This window comes from Coregonus clupeaformis, unplaced genomic scaffold (genome assembly GCF_020615455.1).
Source record: "Coregonus clupeaformis isolate EN_2021a unplaced genomic scaffold, ASM2061545v1 scaf0552, whole genome shotgun sequence".
Classification (NCBI taxonomy): Eukaryota; Metazoa; Chordata; class Actinopteri; order Salmoniformes; family Salmonidae; genus Coregonus; species Coregonus clupeaformis.
The window spans coordinates 226,724-253,460 of NW_025534007.1; the positions used below are offsets into that span (position 1 = coordinate 226,724).

Consider the following 26,737-nt stretch of genomic DNA (forward strand, 5'->3'; position numbering starts at 1 on the left):
GGAGAGAGGAATAACGCTGTAGGAGAGAGGAATAACGCTGTAGGAGAGAGGAATAACGCTGTAGGAGTGAAGAATAACGCTGTAGGAGTGAAGAATAACGCTGTAGGAGAGGGGAATAACGCTGTAGGAGAGAGGAATAACGCTGTAGGGGGGAGGAATAACGCTGTAGGAGAGAGGAATAACGCTGTAGGAGAGGGGGAATAACGCTGTAGGAGAGAGGAATAACGCTGTAGGAGAGAGGAATAACGCTGTAGGAGAGAGGAATAACGCTGTAGGAGAGAGGAATAACGCTGTAGGAGAGAGGAATAACGTCGTGGGAGAGACAAAAAGTGAGTAAAAAACACCCTACATTTACATCCCGCCCTGAATGTAAGCCATCAGCCAGCGGCGGCTTCCCGCATGCGTGATTCATTTGCAGTCTGGATGCGGAGGGGTGAACATCTCCTGCTCTGACTGCAGCTGGGAGGGACTGCTGCGCGAGGACTGGGCCGCCTGTGAGTGCTTTGGGACGGGGGTAACAAAGCACCCGCTGCTCGTTGAGAAGAGTAAGAACGATACGTGCTTTCACGTCAGTCTCCAAAAGTCTCCAATAACACCAGAAAAAGTCGCTAGATTTGTCGCTAGTCGCTTTTTTGAAAATGTGTCGCTAGAGAGGTATGAAAACTCGCCAAATATAGCGACAAAGTCGCTAAGTTGGCAACACTGCTCCCGATCACGGCCGGTTGTGATACAGCCCGGGATCGATCCCGGGTCTGTAGATACGGCTCTAGACCTTTGCGCCACTCGGGAGCAAGCTAATGTTAGAAGCTGCAGTCAATAACACTAGCTAAGTTAGCTAGGTCATCTGAATGGCGAAATTGGAAAGGAAGCAAAACGTGATGCGCTTTTACCAACTTTACAGTTACTGATAGCTAGTTAGCTACCAGGGGTGAACTAGGTACGTCAGCTAAATTATTGACCCCAAAATGTTAAGTGATCGACCACACTCCCGCACAGTAGGTGGCGGCATGCACAAACAAATGTGCGAACGCCATGATATGTCAGAGTTTAACAGGCTAACTACGAGGATATTTTCTAAATAAGGGCTCCAGTGTTAACAATTTAGTGACTTTGTCACTAGCTATATTTTGAGAGTTTTCAGACCCCTCCAGCGACTTATTGGTAAAAGATTCTAGTGACAAAGTCGTTGACACCAAGGGTTTCATTCTATAGCATTTGGCAACTTTCGTGGTCCTCTGTAGCTCAGCTGGTAGCGCTAAGGTAGTGGGTTCGATCCCCGGGACCACCCATACACAAAAAACGAATAATGTATGCACGCATGACTGTAAGTCGCTTTGGATAAAAGCGTCTGCTAAATGGCATATTATTATTATTATTACTTTTCCCACTCAATTCTGAAAGGTTATGCAGGGGACCGCAGTTAGGCAAATTGGTGCTGTGACGTCAAGACAACTGCAAAACGTAAAATCAAGGAGCCAGTAGCGGAACTCTGAATTTTTCTTTTTTGCAACACTGATTGAAGTTCTCTAACCTAGCTAGATATTTAACGCTGCAAATGAACCCAACTCTAACAACCAAGTTGTTTTGTTACCAATATCTAGCTAGGTTAAGAGTACCGCCGGCCAGAGTATATCGACTGGTGAGTCGATATATGATGTTAACGAGCTAGCTGGCTGACTAGCTTGGTAGCTGGCTGGCTAACTCACATGCCTCAAGTCGCATTGGGTAGCGGACCAAACTCCACTCCAAGGTAAGGAGGAAGCTCATCAGAAACTTCCTTCACCATGGAGTAGAGTTTAGTCCGCTATCATTGTCAGAGAGAACAGACAGACTTCAAGAAAAGTCCATGTAACGTTAGCTAAAACAATCATGATTAACGTTACCTCAAACTTCTACGCTGTTGCAGTTGATATATTGGATTTCGTGTTGTGCCGATGTGAAGAATAGTTTATTTAAGTGCAATTGTTATTTAAACGCGACATTTATTATAAAATTGTCCCAACTTGTACTCCTCCATCGACAGGGCTGCCAAGTTGTACAACATTCAAATTCTTCCGGTGGAATAACAAGGGAAGATAGTTTCCTCAGGCTGTTTACCGTTAAAATAAAATGTCACGGTTCCTGTCTGTGTAAGTGGGCGTTTCAACTCTCGCGTGAACTCACGGTTCCTCCATAATATCTGGCATGCTCACGCGAGAGAGGGAACAGCTGGAACACATTGGCTATATAGTATAAATTCATGAAAGCAAAATTAAGCTTTTGGTTTTTTAATTTCAGGTTCGAGTCAGGCATAAGGTTAGCAGTGGGGTTAAGGTTAGGGACTAAAATCACATTTTTAGATAAATTGTAGAAATGGTCGGGGTTTATGACTTTGTGGCTGTGGTAACTAGTGACGACCAGGCACAACGCCGATATAAAGTAATATTTCTCAAAGTTGCCGGGATGTCACGTGTCCTGCTTATACCAGTACAGTCGTAATAACCTAATCATTACGAAACTTATATTCAATCAAATAAGCCACACATAGCAAATAAGCCATTCAATGTTTTGTTAACCAAATTCGACACTCTCATTGACCTCTATTAAAAAACCGGTCCGTGCTACTCGGGATCCTTGGGACGTCCACCCTATCCCAGCGAAGTTGAAATGTAAAATGGTAAGGGTTAGTTTAGGGTAGGAACATACCAAGTATTCCGGATAGTACTGACCATACAAAAACTCCTCACTTGGTGAGCAAAAAAAAAAAACGCTACCTGCTGGAGAATATATATTTTGGGCACAGTTATCCCTTTTGCTCTCTGGTCTGGTTTAAAGTCGTATTATTCTGTGGGGTTTATCGGCGGTTGGAATCCAACGTTATGGTGGATTACCGCCTCCTAGTGTACTGGAGTGTGGGCCAGAGACAGGAAGGAACTAAATCCTACCTGCCAGCCCCGTTTCTCTTAAAATAAGATAACAAAATATTTGAGACAAGGACCTGTGCCAGAATGAACCAGTTGGACAGGAATTTAATTTCTATAGGCGGGCCCGTGTTCTTCACGGGACCTCCTCATTTTATTAATGGGTGTTATAAGGGACAGCTGATAGGCCAGTGGAGAGGCCAGGTGCATCATTGCGCATGAAAGAACAGTGAAGACATGAAACACGCAGCTCAAAACGCTCCCCTATTGATCTTGTTTAGGGAAAATACAATTATCCTACCTGGACTAGCCTACAACACCACAATGCAATGAATAGTTACATTATTGTTTTCAAGCTAATACAAAATTCTACTCTAGGCTGCAGTGAAAATGTCATTTGAATGATTTGAATGTTTCATTCGATTTGTGGATCTACTATCGACAGCTTCAATATAGACTAAATATTTATCATTTAACTTTTAAAATGTATTACCTTTTATATGTGGCAGAAACACAACCAGTCACAATGTTTTAATCTGATTAAGTTACTTCAAAAGTCTCCTGTAGGTGTAAGGTTCTGTATTTATTTTCTTAGTTCACCTTGTGTTCTTGAACGTAGCCCTGTTTCTTTGTGTTCTTGAACGTAGCCCTGTCTAGATTCGGGAGCAGCAGGTAGTTTTATCGATCACCAGCTGGTACAAGAGCTTGACATTGATCTTACACCTGTCACCCCTCCCTTACACCTGTCACCCCTCCCTTACACCTGTCACCCCTCCCTTAAGGATTAACACCCTGGACGGGCAGCCATTGGGCAAAGGCTTCATTACGCACCTGACACAGAGCGTTACCCTCCAGATTGGAGTCTTCCACACCGAAACCATTCAACTCATGGAACTCTAATCCCCCAAACAGCCACTCATCCTTGAACACCCCTGACTTTGCCATCACGACCTTGCCATCTCGTGGCGACAAGGTGAACTACTGTCCTGGTCTTCTACCTGCTTCACCAGTTGTCTCAGCCTACCCTGCTGAGCCACCACCATTGAGGACTCTGCCTCTGCAGTGCCACCCACCATACCATCTGAATACGCCCAGTACAGCAAAATCAAGGCCTCCACTGTGCCACCACATCGCCCAGGGGACTGTGCTATTGACTTACTCCCTGGAGTGTCCCCACCGAAGGGCCGTGTTTACCCCCCATCTATCCCGGAAAATTAGGCAATGGAGAACTACATTGATGAAGCATTCAAACCGTTTCATTCGTCCTTCTTCTTCCCCGGATGCGTCCAGCTTCTTCTTCGTTGGAAAAAAAGGACGGTGGTCTTCGTCAATGTATTGATTACCGTTCCCTGAATGACATTACAGGTCAAGAACAGTTTCCCTCTGATCCCAGCGACCCTTGAACAAGTGGGCTGCGCCAACATCTATACAAAACTCGACCTGCGGAGTGCTTATAACCTTGTCCGTATACGTGAAGGCGATGAATGGAAGACGGCCTCTATCACCGCTCCAGGGCACTATGAATACCTGGTCATGCCCTACGGCCTTACTAACGCCCCCGCCGTCTTCCAATCCTTTATGAACGAGGTTTTCCAGGATGTGATCAACCGCTTTCTCATCGTCTACATTGATGACATCCTGATTTACTCCCTGAAGGAACACATGCAGCATGTACAAAGGGTTCTTCAACGGCTCCTTGACCATAACCTTTAAGTGAAGACTGAAAAGAGCACCTTCCATGTAACCTCGGTAAACTTCCTCGGTTTCGTACTGACACGCCTCTTCACCTCAGCTCCTGTGCTTCGCCAACCTGATCCGACCTTTCACCCTGGAGGTGGATGCCTCCGAAGTAGGAGTAGGAGACACACTCTCTCAGCGGGTGGGAACACCTCCAAAATCACATCCTTGTGCCTTCTTCTGCAGGAAGTTATCCCCCGCTGAGAGGAATTACGATGTGAGGAACAGAGAACTCCTCGCCATCAAAGCTGGCCCTCGAGGAGTGGCGCCACTGGTTGGAGGGTGCACAACATCCCTTTCTCGTCCTGACAGATCATCGTAATCTGGAATATATCAGAGGGGCCAAGAGGTTAAACTCCAGACCGCTGGGCTCTCTTCTTCACATGCTTCCATTTTCATGTTACTTACATCCCTGGAAATAAAAACGTAAAAGCTGATGCTCTCTCCCGACAGTTTGACCTTCCGACTAGTAACTCCGACCCTACACCCATTCTTCCTTCCTCTTGCATTATGGGACCGGTACAGTGGGAGGTTCACTCTGCCATACAGGATGTCCTAACCTCTGACCCGGCTCCTCCTGAGACACCAGCTGGGAAGAGTTACGTACCAGCAGCTGTTAGACACCAACTGATGCAATGTTGAGTGTATGTTCCAACAGGTGTTCCGTCTGTATGGGATTCCGGACGACATCATCTCTGACCGCGGGCCCCAGTTTGTCTCCCGGGTATGGCGAGCCTTCTGTGACCGACTGGGGGTCGCCCTCAGCCTCTCCTCCTGGTACCATCCTCAGACCAACGGGCAGACGGAACACCTGAACCAAGAAATAGGGAAGTACCTCCGCCAACAATGTTCTGCCTCTCCACACGACTGGAGTCGGTATATGGCCTGGGCCGAATACGCTCAGAACTCACTCATGTATTCATCCCTCCACCTTACTCCGTTTCAGTGTGTCCTTGGTTACCAACCCCCCATTTTCCCTGGGAGGCGGAGCCTGGTACTGTCCCAGCTGTCGATGACTGGTTTCGGCATAGTGAGCGGGTATGGGAGACCGCTCACCGGCATCTGCAGGAAGTCTCTAATACCCAGAAACGCTTTGCCGACAGACGCCGCCGACCTACGCCACTCTTTCACCCCGGACAGCGTGTGTGGCTCTCTACCAGAGACATCCGGCTCCGCCTCCCCTGCAAAAAGTTCTGTCCTCGCTTCACTGGTCCCTTCAAGATAACCCATCGCATCAACCCTGTCACGTACCGCCTCCAGTTACCCCGTCATTATAAAATCTCCTCGTCCTTCCATGTGTCTCTGTTAAAACCGGTCCCCTACAGTCCTCTTCATCCTCCAGTATCAACCCGCAGTGCGCCCCAAACCGTTGGACGTCGGAGGGGAACCTGCCTACGCCATTCAGGCCATCCTTGATTCCAAACGCCTGAGAGGTCACATCCACTATCTAGTGGACTGGGAAGGTTATGGGCCTGAAGACTGGTCCTGGGTCCCCGACCAGGACATCCTCGACCCAGAGACGATTCAGGCATTCCACCATAACCGTCCGGTTCGTCCCGCTCCCTGACCTCTGGGTCGACCCCCCGAACAGACCCGCTGGACATCAGCCTCGACGCAGAACGTCGTATTGCACTTTTGTCCATAATCTTCTCATCCTGTAGTAGACTATACCTGCGCTGTATCTGTAATCTGTTGGCTAGAGTGCACATGAGTATATACCAGAGTGGGCACATTCACTACACGTACCATCTTTAGTGACCGTATGCCTTGAGTTGAAAATGCCATGGAAACTCATTTAACTTGTATTTTTTTATTCGGTACATGGGAATTTAACCACCGTTTTTATGTGCACTACCTATTTATGCACAGACTTTTCTCTGCAGCAAATCAATCTGATGGGAAAGGGTTTCCCTTAGCCAGTAGGTCTAATTGCCAGCGTTTTGATCATGATTAAGAACAAAAGAAGACCAATCACGCTCCCCTGCGGTGTACCGTTATCCACCAAGTAGCTTCCTGATAAAGACTTCCCCACCCTCACCTGGATAGGCCTTCCAAACAGGAAGTCCTTTATCCAGTTGTACGTTCTTCCTCCTACCCCCATAAGACCAAGCTTGATTAGCAACCCCTCATTCCACATCATATTGTACGCTTTCTCCACATAGACACAGACAGCCACAACCGTCTGCTAGTTCACCTGGGCCTTCCTGACCTCTGATTCTAAGCACAGTCTTGTGACACGCGGGAGACCTGGTTCGAACCCAGTCAGTCACAAGATGAAATAGATTAGAAAGGCTATCCTTAGAAGGGCTACGACAGGGATAATTGTGACACTCCCTTCTAACGCAGCCTGTGATCACCATAGAGGGGATCAGAAGGCACATCCATATTCCAGAGAGTCTTAGCTTTCAGGAATTGGGTTATCATAGCTTATAGCCAAAACGGTTCAAATGCTAGAGCCAAATTCATAGAAAGAAAATAAATTCAACATGCCACATTGGCTTCGGAAACTGCCAGAAGCTTCTGTCGACCACAGTGAGCATTTAATTCTACCTGCTCTCCTCTACCTTTCCTGGCTGGCAAAGTACCAGGATGTTGTCTCTGGTTTTGAATGTAATTTAGAGAACTGAATTTGAAAACTGAATCTGAATGCATCTGAGAAGTTGAATATATGAAACTTTGATTAACTTGAAATTATAGTTTGTAAACTTGATACACAGACAATGAATGCAATATCTACCATATTGAAAATGAATATATAAATATTTAATTTGAATATTAAATTGAAGTTGAATTTGAAAACTGAATGCAATATTCACTCAATTCAGTTTAAAATCATGAAATACAAGTTAAGGTTATGAATTCAATTTGTGTGTTACAAATTCAAAAATATTACATTCAAATTCAATATCCTGATATAAATTCATAATTGGCCTCCTGAGTGGCGCAGCGGTCTAAGGCTCTGCATCACAGTGCTATAGGCGTCACTACAGACCCGGGTTTGATCCCAGGCTGTGTCGCAGCTGGCCGCGACTGGGAGACCCATGAGGTGGCGCACAATTGGCCCAGCATCGTCCGGGTGAAGGGAGGGGTTTGGCTGGCCGGGATGTGCACACACAATTTTCTAGTTTATTTAAAACTTTGCTAAATTATGGAATTCTAATACAATTTCTGTTGGCACTGAAACTGCTCCATATGCCTACCTTAATCACCCTTGATCCTGTATCTCCTGGTCCTGGACCACCTCACTGCCTCAGCATGACACCCTTCTCTCTACTCCCACCATGTTTCATTGCCTCATACCCACCATAGCCCACACTGTGAGCACCCACACACCTCCACCACACCTTATACTACCCTTGCTTGGTCAGGCACGCCTCTCAACACCTTATACCTCCCTATCCCTCTGCTCCATGTCCTTACAGAACACCAACAAGCTCCCATCTCTCTGCTCCATGTACTTACAGAACACCAACAAGCTCCCATCTCTCTGCTCCATGTCCTTACAGAACACCAACAAGCTCCCATCTCTCTGCTCCATGTCCTTACAGAACACCAACAAGCTCCCATCTCTCTCTGCTCCATGTCCTTACAGAACACCAACAAGCTCCCATCTCTCTGCTCCATGTCTTTACAGAACACCAACAAGCTCCCATCTCTCTGCTCCATGTCCTTACAGAACACCAACAAGCTCCCATCTCTCTGCTCCATGTCCTTACAGAACACCAACAAGCTCCCATCTCTCTGCTCCATGTCCTTACAGAACACCAACAAGCTCCCATCTCTCTGCTCCATGTCTTTACAGAACACCAACAAGCTCCCATCTCTCTGCTCCATGTCCTTACAGAACACCAACAAGCTCCCATCTCTCTGCTCCATGTACTTACAGAACACCAGCAAGCTCCCATCTCTCTGCTCCATGTCCTTACAGAACACCAACAAGCTCCCATCTCTCTGCTCCATGTCCTTACAGAACACCAACAAGCTCCCATCTCTCTGCTCCATGTCCTTACAGAACACCAACAAGCTCCCATCTCTCTGCTCCATGTCTTTACAGAACACCAACAAGCTCCCATCTCTCTGCTCCATGTCCTTACAGAACACCAACAAGCTCCCCATCTCTCTGCTCCATGTACTTACAGAACACCAACAAGCTCCCATCTCTCTGCTCCATGTCCTTACAGAACACCAACAAGCTCCCATCTCTCTGCTCCATGTCCTTACAGAACACCAACAAGCTCTCATCTCTCTGCTCCATGTCCTTACAGAACACCAACAAGCTCCTATCTCTCTGCTCCATGTACTTACAGAACACCAACAAGCTCCCATCTCTCTGCTCCATGTACTTACAGAACACCAACAAGCTCCCATCTCTCTGCTCCATGTACTTACAGAACACCAACAAGCTCCCATCTCTCTGCTCCATGTACTTACAGAACACCAACACGCTCCCATCTCTCTGCTCCATGTCCTTACAGAACACCAACAAGCTCCCATCTCTCTGCTCCATGTCCTTACAGAACACCAACAAGCTCCCATCTCTCTGCTCCATGTCCTTACAGAACATCAACAAGCTCCCATCTCTCTGCTCCATGTCCTTACAGAACACCAACAAGCTCCCATCTCTCTGCTCCATGTCCTTACAGAACACCAACAAGCTCCCATCTCTCTGCTCCATGTCCTTACAGAACACCAACAAGCTCCCATCTCTCTGCTCCATGTCCTTACAGAACACCAACAAGCGCCCATCTCTCTGCTCCATGTCCTTACAGAACACCAACAAGCTCCCATCTCTCTGCTCCATGTACTTACAGAACACCAACAAGCTCCCATCTCTCTGCTCCATGTACTTACAGAACACCAACAAGCTCCCATCTCTCTGCTCCATGTACTTACAGAACACCAACAAGCTCCCATCTCTCTGCTCCATGTACTTACAGAACACCAACAAGCTCCCATCTCTCTGCTCCATGTCCTTACAGAACACCAACAAGCTCCCATCTCTCTGCTCCATGTCCTTACAGAACACCAACAAGCTCCCATCTCTCTGCTCCATGTCCTTACAGAACACCAACAAGCTCCCATCTCTCTGCTCCATGTCCTTACAGAACACCAACAAGCTCCCATCTCTCTGCTCCATGTCCTTACAGAACATCAACAAGCTCCCATCTCTCTGCTCCATGTACTTACAGAACACCAGCAAGCTCCCATCTGTTAACACTTTAGCATCAACAACATCCCAATCATATTTTCTATCAGACGTCAACCTAATTGGATTCATAGTTCCAACTCCCCTTACCTTCACAAACTTCAGAGTCAGTCAATCGAAACAGGACCAACAGCTCAGCTCTCCGCTCTTAAATCAAAAGTTCAACTGGCTGTAAACTTTCTCTCCGGCTAAAAATGCAATCTAAATGTCAATAAATAAACAAATATTTAGGTGATTATTAGCTACATTTTGAAATGACAGACACATTAATTGAGATAGAATTGGCTAAACAAAAGGTAGATTGATGTTATTACTGTCAATGAGCGGATCTCTGGAAATGACAGGTAGGTCGCCAGTTTGTTACATTCAATAACATCCGTATAGAAACACCTCATGGTAAGTTCGCCAGTGAGTGACTGCATAAATATTGTGTACCCTAATTTTGTTTCTAATAATATACTGCCCACTGGGCACACACTGGTTAAATCAACGTAGTTTCACGTCATTTCAATGAAATGACCCTGAACCAATGTTGAATACAGTGAGGGAAAAAAGTATTTGATCCCTGCTGATTTTGTACGTTTGCCCACTGACAAAGGAAATGATCAGTCTATAATTTTAATGGTAGGTTTATTTGAGCAGTGAGACACAGCAACAAAAAAAATCCAGAAAAACGCATGTCAAAAATGTTATAAATTGATTTGCATTTTAATGAGGGAAATAAGTATTTGACCCCTCTCAATCAGAAAGATTTCTGGCTCCCAGGTGTCTTTTTATACAGGTAACGAGCTGAGATTAGGAGCACACTCTTAAAGGGAGTGCTCCTAATCTCAGTTTGTTACCTGTATAAAAGACACCTGTCCACAGAATCAATCAATCAATCAGATTCCAAACTCTCCACCAAGGCCAAGACCAAAGAGCTCTCCAAGGATGTCAGGGACAAGATTGTAGACCTACACAAGGCTGGAATGGGCTACAAGACCATCGCCAAGCAGCTTGGTGAGAAGGTGACAACAGTTGGTGCGATTATTCGCAAATGGAAGAAACACAAAAGAACTGTCAATCTCCTCGGCTGGGGCTCCATGCAAGATCTCACCTCGTGGAGTTGCAATGATCATGAGAACGGGTGAGGAATCAGCCCAGAACTACACGGGAGGATCTTGTCAATGATCTCAAGGCAGCTGGGACCATAATCACCAAGAAAACAATTGGTAACACACTACGCCGTGAAGGACTGAAATCCTGCAGCGCCCGTAAGGTCCCCTGCTCAAGAAAGCACATATACAGGCCCGTCTGAAGTTTGCCAATGAACATCTGAATGATTCAGAGGAGAACTGGGTGAAAGTGTTGTGGTCAGATGAGACCAAAATCGAGCTCTTTGGCATCAACTCAACTTCGCTGTGTTTGGAGGAGGAGGAATGCTGCCTATGACCCCAAGAACACCATCCCCACCGTCAAACATGGAGGTGGAAACATTATGCTTTGGGGGGTGTTTTTCTGCTAAGGGGACAGGACAACTTCACCGCATCAAAGGGATGATGGACGGGGCCATGTACCGTCAAATCTTGGGTGAGAACCTCCTTCCTTTAGCCAGGGCATTGAAAATGGGTCGTGGATGGGTATTCCAGCATGACAATTACCCAAAACACACGGCCAAGGCAACAAAGGAGTGGCTCAAGAAGAAGCACATTAAGGTCCTGGAGTGGCCTAGCCAGTCTCCAGACCTTAATCCCATAGAAAATCTGTGGAGGGAGCTGAAGGTTCGAGTTGCCAAACGTCTGCCTAGAAACCTTAATGACTTGGAGAAGATCTGCAAAGAGGAGTGGGACAACATCCCTCCTGAGATGTGTGCAAACCTGGTGACCAACTACAAGAAATGTCTGACCTCTGTGATTGCCAACAAGGGTTTTGCCACCAATTACTAAGTCATGTTTTGCAGAGGGGTCAAATACTTATTTCCCTCATTAAAATGCAAATCAATTTATAACATTTTTGACATGCGTTTCTCTGTATTTTTGTTGTTGTTATTCTGTCTCTCACTGTTCAAATAAACCTACCATTAAAATTATAGACTGATCATGTCTTTGTCAGTGGGCAAACGTACAAAATCAGCAGGGGATCAAATACTTTTTTCCCTCACTGTAGATGTTGAATAGATGTTGAACCAATGTTGAATTGACGTCTGTGCCCAGTGGGTATGGTTCTTGTGACATTTTGACATCAATGTATTGGAACAGGTAATCAATGTTGCAGATTTCAGTGACTAATCTGTGATTGCTACATACATTTTTGGTCTTTTAAATTGATAAAACCCATTGATTCTTGAAAAATATAACTTATAAATGCCCAATGAGCTTAGTTCAACAGTCGCAGCCCATCAGAACCCCAAATATAACATTGCTTTATTCCTTTGTTCGTAAACAACATCATTGTTAACAAACACTATATATCCTCAAAACATGGTTAAAACTATAATGTTGATATCATGGATGGTCAGTCCTTGCATCCATGGCTCTGTCTATGAATTTGAGACTGGTTACATTCCTCCAGCCCCATCCTTCAGCTTTTTGCCAAAACAGTGGCGGGGCGCCTACTTTGTTATTGTTTGATTCGCAGATTGCCCCTTTAATAGTAGCACTTATATAATGAATGTGTTCTTTATTAAATCATATCTGTACTTTTTACCTAGTCGCACATTGATGCACTAAACAATATGAAATAAAATGAGAAAGATAATGACTGCATGCTTCTTAATCAGTTTAATACATTTCAGAAAAAAGTTAGACAACATGAATCATTTATATGATAGTGTAGAGAGAAAGGACATACAGTTCATGAAAGTAGCCTATATGATAATGAGTCAGACCCTATTGGTTCCCTATAGATAAAGGTATTTAATATTCCATGCAGTTAATGTAAATAGGAAAATTGATACGGCCATTTTAAAAGACTTCTAGGCCTAATCTAAGTGGTTCTGCTTGTCACACTCAGTTTCATGGCAGCCGCACTTATCAATGTAAATGTAGGATTGCATGAACTTCTTCCCGTCAGAGCAGACCATCTCCACCTCCCTCTCACTGGTAGACATCTCTTGACAGCAGGAGCAGGAGTGCATCAAGGTGTTTTTCTCTGCAGAGTACCTAGCAAACAGGACATAACAACACTGTTAGAAACAGTCCCAATTCATTCTGCAATAGGTAAACTCCCATTGAATTCTCACCCTTCAATCCAATTCCACCCGTACACATTTCTGCAAGACCCAAATGCATGTTGCGTTTGTTTCTGTGTGTGTGTGTGCTTATTTTTGAGTTTTTACTCACATAGAAGACGTTCCACAGGATCCCCGCAGGCTGCGATCTCCACGGGCACAGTAGACCTGCAGTTTTTCACCTCTAGGTAGGTGGTGGTGTTCTTCACATCACAGTGACTGATTGGAGTGCCTGGGGAGGGAGACAGAGTTAGGGAGGACATTTTAAAGAGGTGAGTTTCCCCCTTACTATGTAAAGTGCTTGGACTTTGAGCTACTTGAAAAAGTTGCCTGGTTTTAGCTATAATTGAACTCCTTGCCACGCCTTGTCATGCGTATTTGGCAATGAAACTGAGCACAAGGACTGGAATGTCCTCACAAAACAGAGTCTGGTTTTCTGGCTATGGAAATAGAACTATATCCAGTAGATTATTATATATTCCAGAACCATCAGACTCTCATCATATCTGCATTCAGTTTCATCTACAGTAACTCAACATTGATTTATTGTGTCATAAGAGGTTATGTTCACAAGAGGTTATGTTCACAAGAGGTTATGTTCACAAGAGGTTATGTTCACAAGATGTAATGTTCACAAGAGGTTATGTTCACAAGAGGTTATGTTCAGAAGATGCTATGTTCATAAGAGGTTATGTTCACAAGAGGTTATGTTCACAAGAGGTTATGTTCACAAGAGGTTATGTTCACAAGAGATTATGTTCACAAGAGGTTATGTTCACAAGATGTTATGTTCACAAGATGTTATGTTCACAATATGTTATGTTCACAAGAGGTTATGTTCACAAGAGGTTATGTTCACAAGAGATTATGTTCACAAGAGATTATGTTTGACTACTAGATCTGATGTATGAACAAAAAAGACACAAATCATGAATATTTAAATAAATCAGTTGTTTTGTTACTTACAGGATGTGCAACAGCCATTTGCATCAGTTTTCTCAGTTCCCTTTGATGTCAAAAAGAATAGTGTACAGTTAAATTTGGATATGACTAGTTACAGTCTATTGAGTTGGAGAACACAGTATAGATGTTATAATGGAAAACTATGATCATATATGAAATGTTACTAGGGTGTAAATTCAATATAACCTACAAGTTACTATCCTATGAAGCAAACAGCATATTTAGATATAGTTACTTTACTTTAAAGAAACACATTCAACCAGTTTTCTCATCTACTTACAGGGACACAGTCTTCTGGACTGAACACTGGGCATTCCAATTTGGTTTTCACAACGATGAACTGGTCGTTTCTCTTTGTGCAGTAATACGTCACACAGCGGTCACTAGGGAGCGACCAAAACTCCCCAAGCTGTCAGGTAGCAGGAAAGAGATGTCGGTAAGTTAATGCTGCACGTTATAAAAACTTAAATAAATAAGCGTTGCTAAATAATTTATAAGCTTTTCAGAAATAAGTACTTCATGGTTTGAAAATGTAAACAAGCATCACAATTCTTAAGCATTTAGACCTATAACATTTATGATGCATTTATAAACATTTGTAAGCACTTATAATAAGTTCTCATTAGTGACGTCATTCGTCCATTTGTGATATCACAAAGATACCTGATATTAATAATAATCTAATTTGGGTGAATTATCTCATCGGTGTCACCTGAATGATGTGAGATGTGCCGTTTGGTAGAGCTACAACACAGTCCTTCTGGACACATGTTCCACAGCATTCCCCAGGTACGACTTTATACTCATAACCCTGGACGGGAATCAACAAGGTGGCATCATTAGCGGATGTCCTTCATATCAAACTGTATAGCCTACCATGTAAAATGTTAAACCGAGTTGGCCATTATCCCGAGTACAGTACCGTTTGGCAGGTGGTGGAACAGTTGATTTGGACACACTCAACAACATATAGCTCGGAGACTGGATCCTTTTTAGGGCCACACTTGCACTCCTCACAGATGCCGCTGGGAACATTTTCACCAAGCTGGAGAGTGCAAGCAAGAGTTAGTATCATGTGCTGTAGCAAAACATAAAGCTTGGGTCCTCAGTGGCTCTCAAGACGACTTAAAGGGGCAATCTGTGATTGGTACATCAATATTTAGGTTTATTTTATAATTTTTTTTACAAATGATTTATTGTAATACTGCTCTGATATCAAAAGAAGTGTTACTGCTCACCGTGAATTCAGTATTATTGTGGACACAGACAGGTTTGGGCACTGAAAGAACACACAATAAAAGGGTCAGACAGTTGTTGATACCTGCACCATGTTACCACTATACACAGATGTTACATTACAGCGCGTGACATGGTCCAATGACGTGGTCCAATGATATGGTTCAATGACATGGTCCAATGACGTGGTCCAATGATATGGTTCAATGACATGGTCCAATGAGATGGTCCAATGAGATGGTTCAATGAGATGGTCCAATGAGATGGTCCAATGATATGGTCCAATGAGATGGTCCAATGAGATGGTCCAATGAGATGGTCCAATGACATGGTTCAATGAGATGGTTCAATGAGATGGTCCAATGATATGGTTCAATGACGTGGTCCAATGACATGGTCCAATGAGATGGTCCAATGATATGGTCCAATGACATGGTTCAATGAGATGGTCCAATGACATGGTTCAATGAGATGGTCCAATGACATGGTTCAATGAGATGGTCCAATGACATGGTCCAATGACATGGTCCAATGACATGGTCCAATGAGATGGTCCAATGAGATGGTCCAATGAGATGGTCCAATGTGCCAGTAAATCAGCACAATCTACTTTTTGGGTTTTTTAAATTGCCGCCATCTTGGAGCTAGAATTGTGATCATGTGTACTGTGCTAATGCTGATACAAAAACAGAGTAACGGAGAGCACTGTACAATACGACGAACTTAGCAAACAAGGCATTTGTGGTGTGTACATGGAGGCACCGTTTTTATGCACGTCAGCTATTAACCTTTCGGTCCCTCTTCAAATGACGTGCAGCTTACAGTATAAAGGCTTCATAAACACTACATAAATGTGTTACAAATCTTCTATGACCGTATGTCATGCTCTATAAAGGGTTCATAAACGTGGCATAACTGTATGACATAACCACCAATGTCAAATGTGACAAAGATGTGCTTTATATAGGGTGGCATAAGCACTGCTTAATAAAGGCTTTATAAATAATTAAATGGAGGCTTCACTAAGTATTTATTACACAGTCATCCATCTTGGTAGAGTATTGCAACACCAGGATAATGGGTTCGATTCCCGGGACCACCCATACGTAAAAATGTACTCATGCTTTGGATAAAAGCATATGCAAAATTATATATATTATATTTCACTAAAACATTTCTAGGATAGCCCAACCTATTTCCCTCTTGGGGTGCACAGTCAATGTTGGACCTGACCTCAACTTCTCCCAGAATGCTGTGCTGCAGGATGAGACACTCTAAAGTGTGGTCATGACAGCAGAACACATTGGTGAGGCCTTTCAAAATCTACTGTATTGTAATTCTAATATTGTAATGTTTAAATGTTTTGCTTATTTCTGGGGGGTTTTCTCAAAATTTCAGTTTTCTTGGTTTTGTTTTTCCAATTTTTTGGGATTTCCCCCAGTTTTCTCTGATTTCCCCCAGTTTTCTCTGGTTTCCCCCAGTTTTTTTCACACTTTTAATGCTTAAACCACAACAGGGCATGACTTTTGAGGTGTGGTGTAGTTGGCCTTTAATTCAGTGACCCTGCCCTGCACTGTCTGGTTAGAGGGGTTTCTGTGGTGTAGTTGGCCTTTAATTCAGTGACCATGCCCTGCACTGTCTGGTTAGAGGGGTTTCTGTGGTGTAGTTGGCCTTTAATTCAGTGACCCTGCCCTGCACTGTCTGGTTAGAGGGGTTTCTGTGGTGTAGTTGGCCTTTAATTCAGTGACCATGCCCTGCACTGTCTGGTTAGAGGGGTTTCTGTGGTGTAGTAAGCCACATGTGATGTGATTCAGCCGCCAGTGGAATGGGGTGGAGTAAAAGGGCAGCATATGTCATATGCCAAACATTTAGCACCAACAGACCTGTACCCAGGTTACCTGGTAGTACGTTAAGGTGGCTCTACCTAGTCTAAACTGAAATACTGTCTCTACTCACCACATGTATTTATTTGACAGCAGTCCACTGTCTTGTTGACAAACACCTCACCGTACTTCTTACAGGTAGCAACTTCTTGGGGCGGACATTTCACTGGTTCACACCGGACACTCAGTGTGTCAGCATTACACTCGCACTTCTGGCAGTTACTGTTCCAAGTCTCACCAAACTGTGTTGGGACAAAACAAAACATTGTTAGCAGAGACTTCAAAGTTATTAAGACGAGGACTGGCCACCCCTCAGAGCCTGGCTCCTCTCTTGTTTTTTCCCCAGGTTCCTGCCTTCTAGGGAGTTTTGCCTCGTCACTGTGCTCCTGTCTCTGCATTGCTTACTGCTTGGGTATCTGTAAAGCCACTGTGCTCCTGTCTCTGCATTGCTTACTGTTGGGTATCTGTAAAGCCACTGTGCTCGCCTGCATGGGTATCTGTAAAGCCACTGTGCTCCTGTTCGCATTGACTGCTTGGGTATCTGTAAAGCCACCGTGCTCCTGTCTCTGCATTGCTTACTGCTTGGGTATCTGTAAAGCCACCGTGCTCCTGTCTCTGCATTGCTTACTGCTTGGGTATCTGTAAAGCCACTGTGCTCCTGTCTCTGCATTGCTTACTGCTTGGGTATCTGTAAAGCCACTGTGCTCCTGTCTCTGCATTGCTTACTGCTTGGGTATCTGTAAAGCCACTGTGCTCCTGTCTCTGCATTGCTTACTGCTTGGGTATCTGTAAAGCCACTGTGCTCCTGTCTCTGCATTGCTTACTGCTTGGGTATCTGTAAAGCCACTGTGCTCCTGTCTCTGCATTGCTTACTGCTTGGGTAACTGTAAAGCCACTGTGCTCCTGTCTCTGCATTGCTTACTGCTTGGGTATCTGTAAAGCCACTGTGCTCCTGTCTCTGCATTGCTTACTGCTTGGGTATCTGTAAAGCCACTGTGCTCCTGCTCTGCATTGCTTACTGCTTGGGTATCTGTAAAGCCACTGTGCTCCTGTCTCTGCATTGCTTACTGCTTGGGTATCTGTAAAGCCACTGTGCTCCTGTCTCTGCATTGCTTACTGCTTGGGTATCTGTAAAGCCACTGTGCTCCTGTCTCTGCATTGCTTACTGCTTGGGTATCTGTAAAGCCACTGTGCTCCTGTCTCTGCATTGCTTACTGCTTGGGTATCTGTAAAGCCACTGTGCTCCTGTCTCTGCATTGCTTACTGCTTGGGTATCTGTAAAGCCACTGTGCTCCTGTCTCTGCATTGCTTACTGCTTGGGTATCTGTAAAGCCACCGTGCTCCTGTCTCTGCATTGCTTACTGCTTGGGTATCTGTAAAGCCACTGTGCTCCTGTCTCTGCATTGCTTACTGCTTGGGTATCTGTAAAGCCACTGTGCTCCTGTCTCTGCATTGCTTACTGCTTGGGTATCTGTAAAGCCACTGTGCTCCTGTCTCTGCATTGCTTACTGCTTGGGTATCTGTAAAGCCACTGTGCTCCTGTCTCTGCATTGCTTACTGCTTGGGTATCTGTAAAGCCACTGTGCTCCTGTCTCTGCATTGCTTACTGCTTGGGTATCTGTAAAGCCACTGTGCTCCTGTCTCTGCATTGCTTACTGCTTGGGTATCTGTAAAGCCACTGTGCTCCTGTCTCTGCATTGCTTACTGCTTGGGTATCTGTAAAGCCACTGTGCTCCTGTCTCTGCATTGCTTACTGCTTGGGTATCTGTAAAGCCACTGTGCTCCTGTCTCTGCATTGCTTACTGCTTGGGTATCTGTAAAGCCACTGTGCTCCTGTCTCTGCATTGCTTACTGCTTGGGTATCTGTAAAGCCACTGTGCTCCTGTCTCTGCATTGCTTACTGCTTGGGTATCTGTAAAGCCACTGTGCTCCTGTCTCTGCATTGCTTACTGCTTGGGTATCTGTAAAGCCACTGTGCTCCTGTCTCTGCATCGCTTACTGCTTGGGTATCTGTAAAGCCACTGTGCTCCTGTCTCTGCATTGCTTACTGCTTGGGTATCTGTAAAGCCACTGTGCTCCTGTCTCTGCATTGCTTACTGCTTGGGTATCTGTAAAGCCACTATACTCCTGTCTCTGCATTGCTTACTGCTTGGGTATCTGTAAAGCCACTGTGCTCCTGTCTCTGCATTGCTTACTGCTTGGGTATCTGTAAAGCCACTGTGCTCCTGTCTCTGCATTGCTTACTGCTTGGGTATCTGTAAAGCCACTGTGCTCCTGTCTCTGCATTGCTTACTGCTTGGGTATCTGTAAAGCCACTGTGCTCCTGTCTCTGCATTGCTTACTGCTTGGGTATCTGTAAAGCCACTGTGCTCCTGTCTCTGCATCGCTTACTGCTTGGGTATCTGTAAAGCCACTGTGCTCCTGTCTCTGCATTGCTTACTGCTTGGGTATCTGTAAAGCCACTGTGCTCCTGTCTCTGCATCGCTTACTGCTTGGGTATCTGTAAAGCCACTGTGCTCCTGTCTCTGCATCGCTTACTGCTTGGGTATCTGTAAAGCCACTGTGCTCCTGCCTCTGCATCGCTTACTGCTTGGGTATCTGTAAAGCCACTGTGCTCCTGTCTCTGCATCGCTTACTGCTTGGGTATCTGTAAAGCCACTGTGCTCCTGTCTCTGCATTGCTTACTGCTTGGGTATCTGTAAAGCCCTTTGTGACTACTGCTGATGATAAAAGGGCTTTATCAAATACATTTGATTGATTGATAATAACAATAGGGCTTCCAGCTTCCCCTTCAGGGCTTGGACCACTAACAAGCCCCAATGAAACTAGTAAACTGAAGAAAATAAGAAATGGGGTTCTATACAGAACCTTTTTGAGGGCCGTAATGTGAAGCGAGCCGTTGAACCATTTTCGGTTGTATATACTGTCGCACCATTTCTTCTGATGTACACCACAATGAATCGATCTACATTCTTACCTGTTTGGGATTTCCATCAGGTCCAGTGCATCCTTGAAGGGAAAATAAGATTTCAAGTCATACATGGTGGTACTTTGAGACACAATTAAACAATGTATTCCTCAAACGGTGACACATCCTTACCACAGTCACGAACACAGGTGTCAGATAACGTGTTGAACAAGATGGTACCCTCGGGGCAGAAGCAGCCCTCCATGAATGTGTCACATACAATGTCAAGGCTGTTTTGTTCTCCCTCACATGAATGCACATATTTGTCATTGTATCTATAATAAGGGAAAACAATGCGTTACAGACTAGGGAGAAAAACGGAATGGAAACCTTTAAGAATGCATGTACACTAGGTAGTGGTGTAAAATAATGAGATGGGAATGAGATGGATACCTTGAATTGCATGTTGGCTGGATAGTAGGGCCACATGCCTTATACACTTTGGTTTTAGGGCAGGTCAGTTCTGTAATATGGTTCAAGATGGAATGAAAGACAAAACAGTACGTAAACAGTTTGTAAATGCAGGTTGTCAAAATACAATTCGTTATGATAAATCATACAATTATTATAATTATTTAAAATCTTATTAACATCTTGTCTGCATCCCAAATGGGATCGTATTCCCTACATAGATCGCTACTTTTGGCAAGAGCCTGGTCAAAAGTAGTGCACTATGTAGGGAATACGATGCCATTTGGGACACAGTCCTTATTTTATATGAAATTCCCTCCCTACCACATTTTCCATTAGTTGAGTTCCTCCAGTTGGCACAGACTCCAGCTCCTGCACACATCACGGCGTAGGTTTCCAGGCTGGAGCAGCCGATTGAAATATTTGGCATGTGGCAGACATCGAACTTACAGGCCTCGAAGAAGGGTCGTGGTGGGATAACGTCATGGCATTGTTCAAAGACCCTTCCAGAATAAAGAACCCATTTAAGTTATTATATAGGCCTAACCCAAATGGGGCACATAACATGTCACGACAGATCACTTTGAAATATTTGATTACTGTATGCCTTACAGGCTAAATGATTAGTGAAGCATCTATGTAGTGTTTATGAAGACTTCATGAATGCTCTATAAAACTTTGATATGGCATAAAAAGTCTGTAAGGTAAGTTTCATTATGAGTTTGGTTATACTTTATGGAACAACAACCCATTACTGGAAAGTTTACAGACTTTTATGTATACAGTGTCAAAACTAGCAACCTCAATCAGATTCACGTGTCTTTGTAATATCGCTGGCTCAGTGTGTTATTAGAAGGTCACATGTCTTACGGGCTAAGTATGATGTCACAGATTGCTGTCTTTCCTGACGGGCAGGTTGGAGGCGTAGGGGTAGGTGTGCTAGGTGGCATCGGTTTGGTAGGTAAGGTATGTTTGGTTGATTGGGTAGTTGGGGTAGATGGGGTAGGGGATTTCGGTTTACAATAGGGTTTTTTATCATCAGGAATCTGCCATTGATGAGCCATCCCAGGACATGATGGATCAATCTGTCCATTCGGTAATCTGCAATCGTTCTTCCTGATATTGTCACAGGTGCCTTTAAAAAGGTGAAATAAAAATGGGAATGAGAAAGAAACAAAGGTTCTTTGATGTTAGAAACAGCCGCTCATAACTTTAAGCATACCTACACAGTATATTTTAATTGGTTACGCTATCATTGCAACTGTACAGTGAACTTTTTAATGCCATGGAAACACAATAACATGCAACAAAATAACATCAAATCATCGCCAATAAGGTTCAGTTTACTCACAGAGTACTACAAGCTGTTCTTCTGATTTATACTACAAGTGTATTTTGTCTACATCATGTCAGCATCCCAAATGGGACCCTATCCCCTGGTTGAAAGGAGTGCATTGGGGAACAGTGTGCCATTTGGGATACAGACAAAGCCTACATACTTACCACACTGTCCCTCTGTGTTGTTGTGGAATAGGGAGTTTGGCAGGGTTACACTGAACATAAAGGATTTAAACATCACTTGTGCTTTAATGGCAGGGATAGTCAACAGTAACTCCATCCCAGTGCTGGTGATCATGAGGTCTTCATTAGAAAAGGTCGGGAAGATCTGATTTCCGTTGATGTACACCTTGTGAATGAGAAGGAAAAACATAACATAATTAATGACAATAGAGAACAGAATAACATTACAACACAGTAGATAAGATATGAACGGTTTCCAGAACTAAATGAACTCACAATAAGAGGTGGTATTCTGTCAATTCATTTAATCTTTTGTCAATAAAATGAAATTCTTTGAAATGTCCTGGGAATGTTTCGGTTACCTTGATGATGGTTTTTGAGTTAACGTGATGGCATCATCAAAGTGCTAACCATTATGTAATGTTACTAAATAACTATTAACTAACAAATGATATTTGTGGTAGTCGGCAGGATCAGATATGCCTATTTATCAATACCCCACGTTACAAAAAAGTAAATAATACCAAAATATGAAGCTAGATTATTTTCAGTCTTAAAGTGGTATGAGAATATCTATCTCAAAGAATATCTATATCATAGAATATCTATATCAATGAATGTCTATATCAAAGTGCACTTTTAAAAAGTGTATAAGTGTGTACATAGCACAGTTATAATTACCACATTTTTTGTCGTGGTTAATCTCTTCGGAGTAAGAACGATTATATAGGACTTGTAATGGACAATCAGAGACTGAGGGCAGGTCACGTGTCCAGACGGATCGCAGTTGTAGTTGTCGATGATGACACTGAAGTTATGTCGAGGAACTATTTCTTTAATCAAAACGTAGGTGCAGTTTTCCTGGAAACTGTAATATTGCCCATCAAATGTGACGTAATGAGGGTCTCCCCATCCATAGCATATACCTGAGAGATGAAACAGAGAAACGGTACCAAATAGATAGATCACTCATCAATACAAGAGTTAAAAATCCTACTCCAGTCTCCTTTTCACCTCATTTAACACCTGATTTACTGAACACAACAGGTGGTCTAGGTATCCTCATGACATGGCACAAGCAAGAGGGGAGGCTGAAAACATCACAATGTCACCATCAGATCAGACCAGAGGTGCAACTTTCACTGGGGACGTTCTGATATTGCATTTTTGTACCCTCCAGTTTAAAAAAAATATATATATTGGAATGTGATACAAAACGAGGCAACAGTATGTTTTAGGACCATGCGGACGCCTCCGAGCGGTCGGGTAGGATATTGGAGAATTTATCCGACTGGATAATAAAAGTATTAACTATTATTATTAATATTATTATTATTATTAATATTATTATTATTATTACTGTTATTATTATTATTATTACTATTATTATCATTAATATTATTATTATCATTATTATTACTATTAGTATCACTATTATTATCATTATTATTACTATTAATATTATTATTATTATTATTATTATGTTACTATTATTAATAATTATACTATTATTATTATTGTCACTATTATTATTACTATTATTATTATAATTGTTATTATTATTGTCACTAGTATTATTATTATCATTACTATTGTCATGATTATTACTATTATTATTATTGTCACTATTATTACTATTATTATTACTGTTAGTACTATTATTATTATTATTGTTATTTTTATTATTATCACTATTATTACTATTATTATTATTGTTATTATTATTAGCATTATTAATACTATTATTAGCATTATTATTAGCATTATTATTACTATTACTATTATTATTATTATTGTTATTGTTATTATTGTCACAATTATTATTACTGTTATTATTATCATTGTTACTATTATTATCATTAATATTATTATTATTACTATTAATATTATTATTATTGTCACTATTATTATTACTATTATTATCATTACTATTATCATGATTATTACTATTATTATTATTGTCACTATTATTACTATTATTATTACTGATATTTTGATTATGATTATGATTATGATTATTATGATTATGATTATTATTACTATTATTATTATTATTACTATCAATATTATTATTATTGTTATTATTATTGTTACTATTATTATTATCATTATTATTACTATTATTATTATTATTGTCACTATTATTATTACTATTATTATCATTACTATTACCATTATTATTACTATTATTATTATTATTGTTATTATTATTGTCACTAGTATTATTATTATCATTACTATTATCATGATTATTACTATTATTACTATTATTATTACTGATATTTTGATTATGATTATGATTATTATGATTATTATTATTATGATGATGATGATTATTATTATTATTATTACTATTATTATTATTATTATTATTATTTTTATTGTTACTATTATTATTATCATTATTATTACTATTATTATTATTGTCACTATTATTATAACTATTATTATCATTACTATTAACATTATTATTACTATTATTATTATTATTGTCACTATTATTACTATTATTGTTACTGATATCTTGATTATGATTATGATTATGATGATTATGATTATGATGATTATGATTATGATTATGATGATTATGATGATGATGATGATGATTATTATTATTATTATTATTATTATTATTATTATTATTATTATTATTATTATTATTATTATTATGTCCCCCCCCACTTAAAAAACCAAAGTTGCGTCCCTTGATCAGACCAACTCCTTGAAGTTGCAGTTGTGTCTAAAAAACACTATTTTGTTCAAAACACATTGTATTTGTTTACCCTTTAGTGTGTGTACTTCACTGTATTAATACTTGGGATATCGCTTTTCAACAGGAAAGTTCAAAAATCACTGCCGGATGTCTTTAAAACAAGTAAACTTGGAGTATGAAGTATTTGTAGAAGGAGATAAGATAATTAAAAATCATTGTGTTTTGAACTTACATTGACATTCGTAGTGATAGCAGCAACCTGATTCGTCATAGACTTTCACTGGTGGAAATCCATTTTCACACACAGGCTGTTGTACAGACTCACAGACCACAAACGTTGTGGTAATTACACCCCTGTTGCACGTTTGAGTTGTGCAGTTGCCTGTTTTCCAAGTTTCACCATCCTAAAGTCGAAAAGGTATGTTTTAGTTCTGAAAGGAAACAAACTACGTACTACACAACACTATGAACTGAGAAACACACTACGTACTACACAACACTATGAACTGAGAAACACACTACGTACTACACAACACTATGAACTGAGAAACACACTACGTACTACACAACACTATGAACTGAGAAACACACTACGTACTACACAACACTATGAACTGAGAAACACACTACGTACTACACAACACTATGAACTGAGAAACACACTACGTACTACACAACACTATGAACTGAGAAACACACTACGTACTCACACAACACTATGAACTGAGAAACACACTACGTACTACACAACACTATGAACTGAGAAACACACTACGTACTACACAACACTATGAACTGAGAAACACACTACGTACTACACAACACTATGAACTGAGAAACACACTACGTACTACACAACACTATGAACTGAGAAACACACTACGTACTACACAACACTATGAACTGAGAAACACAATTATTCTGTTGAAACTTTATTTCATTACCTTTCTTGGTGGATTGACATATTCACAGCCTATGGAAGGTGTAGTCGGGGACAATCTAGATGTTGTAGAACGTGTAGCTTCTGTTGTTGTTGAGACAGTGCTGACTGTAGTTGAGACAGTGCTGACTGTAGTTGAGACAGTGCTGACTGTAGTTGGGGTCGGAGATGGACATGGTCTGGCTTGTTTCTCAACAATACAACTTGAGTTACAGTAAGAGGTGAAACACCAGCCTGCCCCGTCAGTCTCGTTGTATATCAAGGAACCTAAACAAAAACATATTATTAGTAACAAATAGATATTAAATGAAGTGTATGAATGCATTATGTAGTCAGATTTGATCATTTTAATGAAGGAAGCTATCACTTACCAGCAGGGAAATATTGTTTTTTATATGTGCAAAAACATAATGTGGTAGGAGTTGGGGTAGTGGTAGGAGTTGGGGTTGGGGTAGTGGTAGGAGTTGGGGTTGGGGTAGTGGTAGGAGTTGGGGTTGGGGTAGTGGTAGGAGTTGGGGTTGGGGTAGGAGTTGGGGGTTGGGGGTAGTGGTAGGAGTTGGGGTTGGGGTAGGAGTTGGGGCTGGGGGTAGTGGTAGGAGTTGGGGTTGGGGTAGTGGTAGGGGTTGGGGTAGTGGTAGGAGTTGGGGTTGGGGTAGTGGTAGGAGTTGGGGTTGGGGTAGTGGTAGGGGTTGGGGTAGTGGTAGGAGTTGGGGTTGGGGTAGTGGTAGGAGTTGGGGGTTGGGGTAGTGGTAGGGGGTTGGGGTTGGGGTAGTGGTAGGAGTTGGGGTTGGGGTAGTGGTAGGAGTTGGGGTAGTGGTAGGAGTTGGGGTTGGGGTAGTGGTAGGAGTTGGGGTTGGGGTAGTGGTAGGGGTTGTTGTTGGGGTAGTGGTAGTTGTTGTTGTTGGGGTAGTGGTAGGGGTTGTTGTTGGGGTAGTGGTAGAAGTTGTTGTTGGGGTAGTGGTAGGAGTTGTTGTTGGGGTAGTGGTAGGGGTTGTTGTTGGGGTAGTGGTAGAAGTTGTTGTTGGGGTAGTGGTAGGAGTTGTTGTTGGGG

At 42.4% G+C, this 26,737-nt stretch overlaps 1 protein-coding gene and 1 pseudogene across 2 annotated transcripts in view; both read right to left on the reverse strand.

Moving 5' to 3' along the window:
* LOC121531584 (general transcription factor IIH subunit 1-like) overlaps positions 1–2,107 on the reverse strand; it is a 43,168-nt gene extending 41,061 nt beyond the window's left edge. For both annotated transcript variants that reach the window (XM_045215913.1, XM_041836865.2), the window contains exon 1: positions 1,884–2,107. The gene's annotated coding sequence lies outside the window, so the exon portion shown is untranslated. The remainder of the gene's footprint in view (positions 1–1,883) is intronic.
* A 10,493-nt stretch (positions 2,108–12,600) lies between these two features.
* LOC121531477 lies at positions 12,601–22,185 on the reverse strand (annotated as a pseudogene).
* Positions 22,186–26,737: the final 4,552 nt, after the last annotated feature.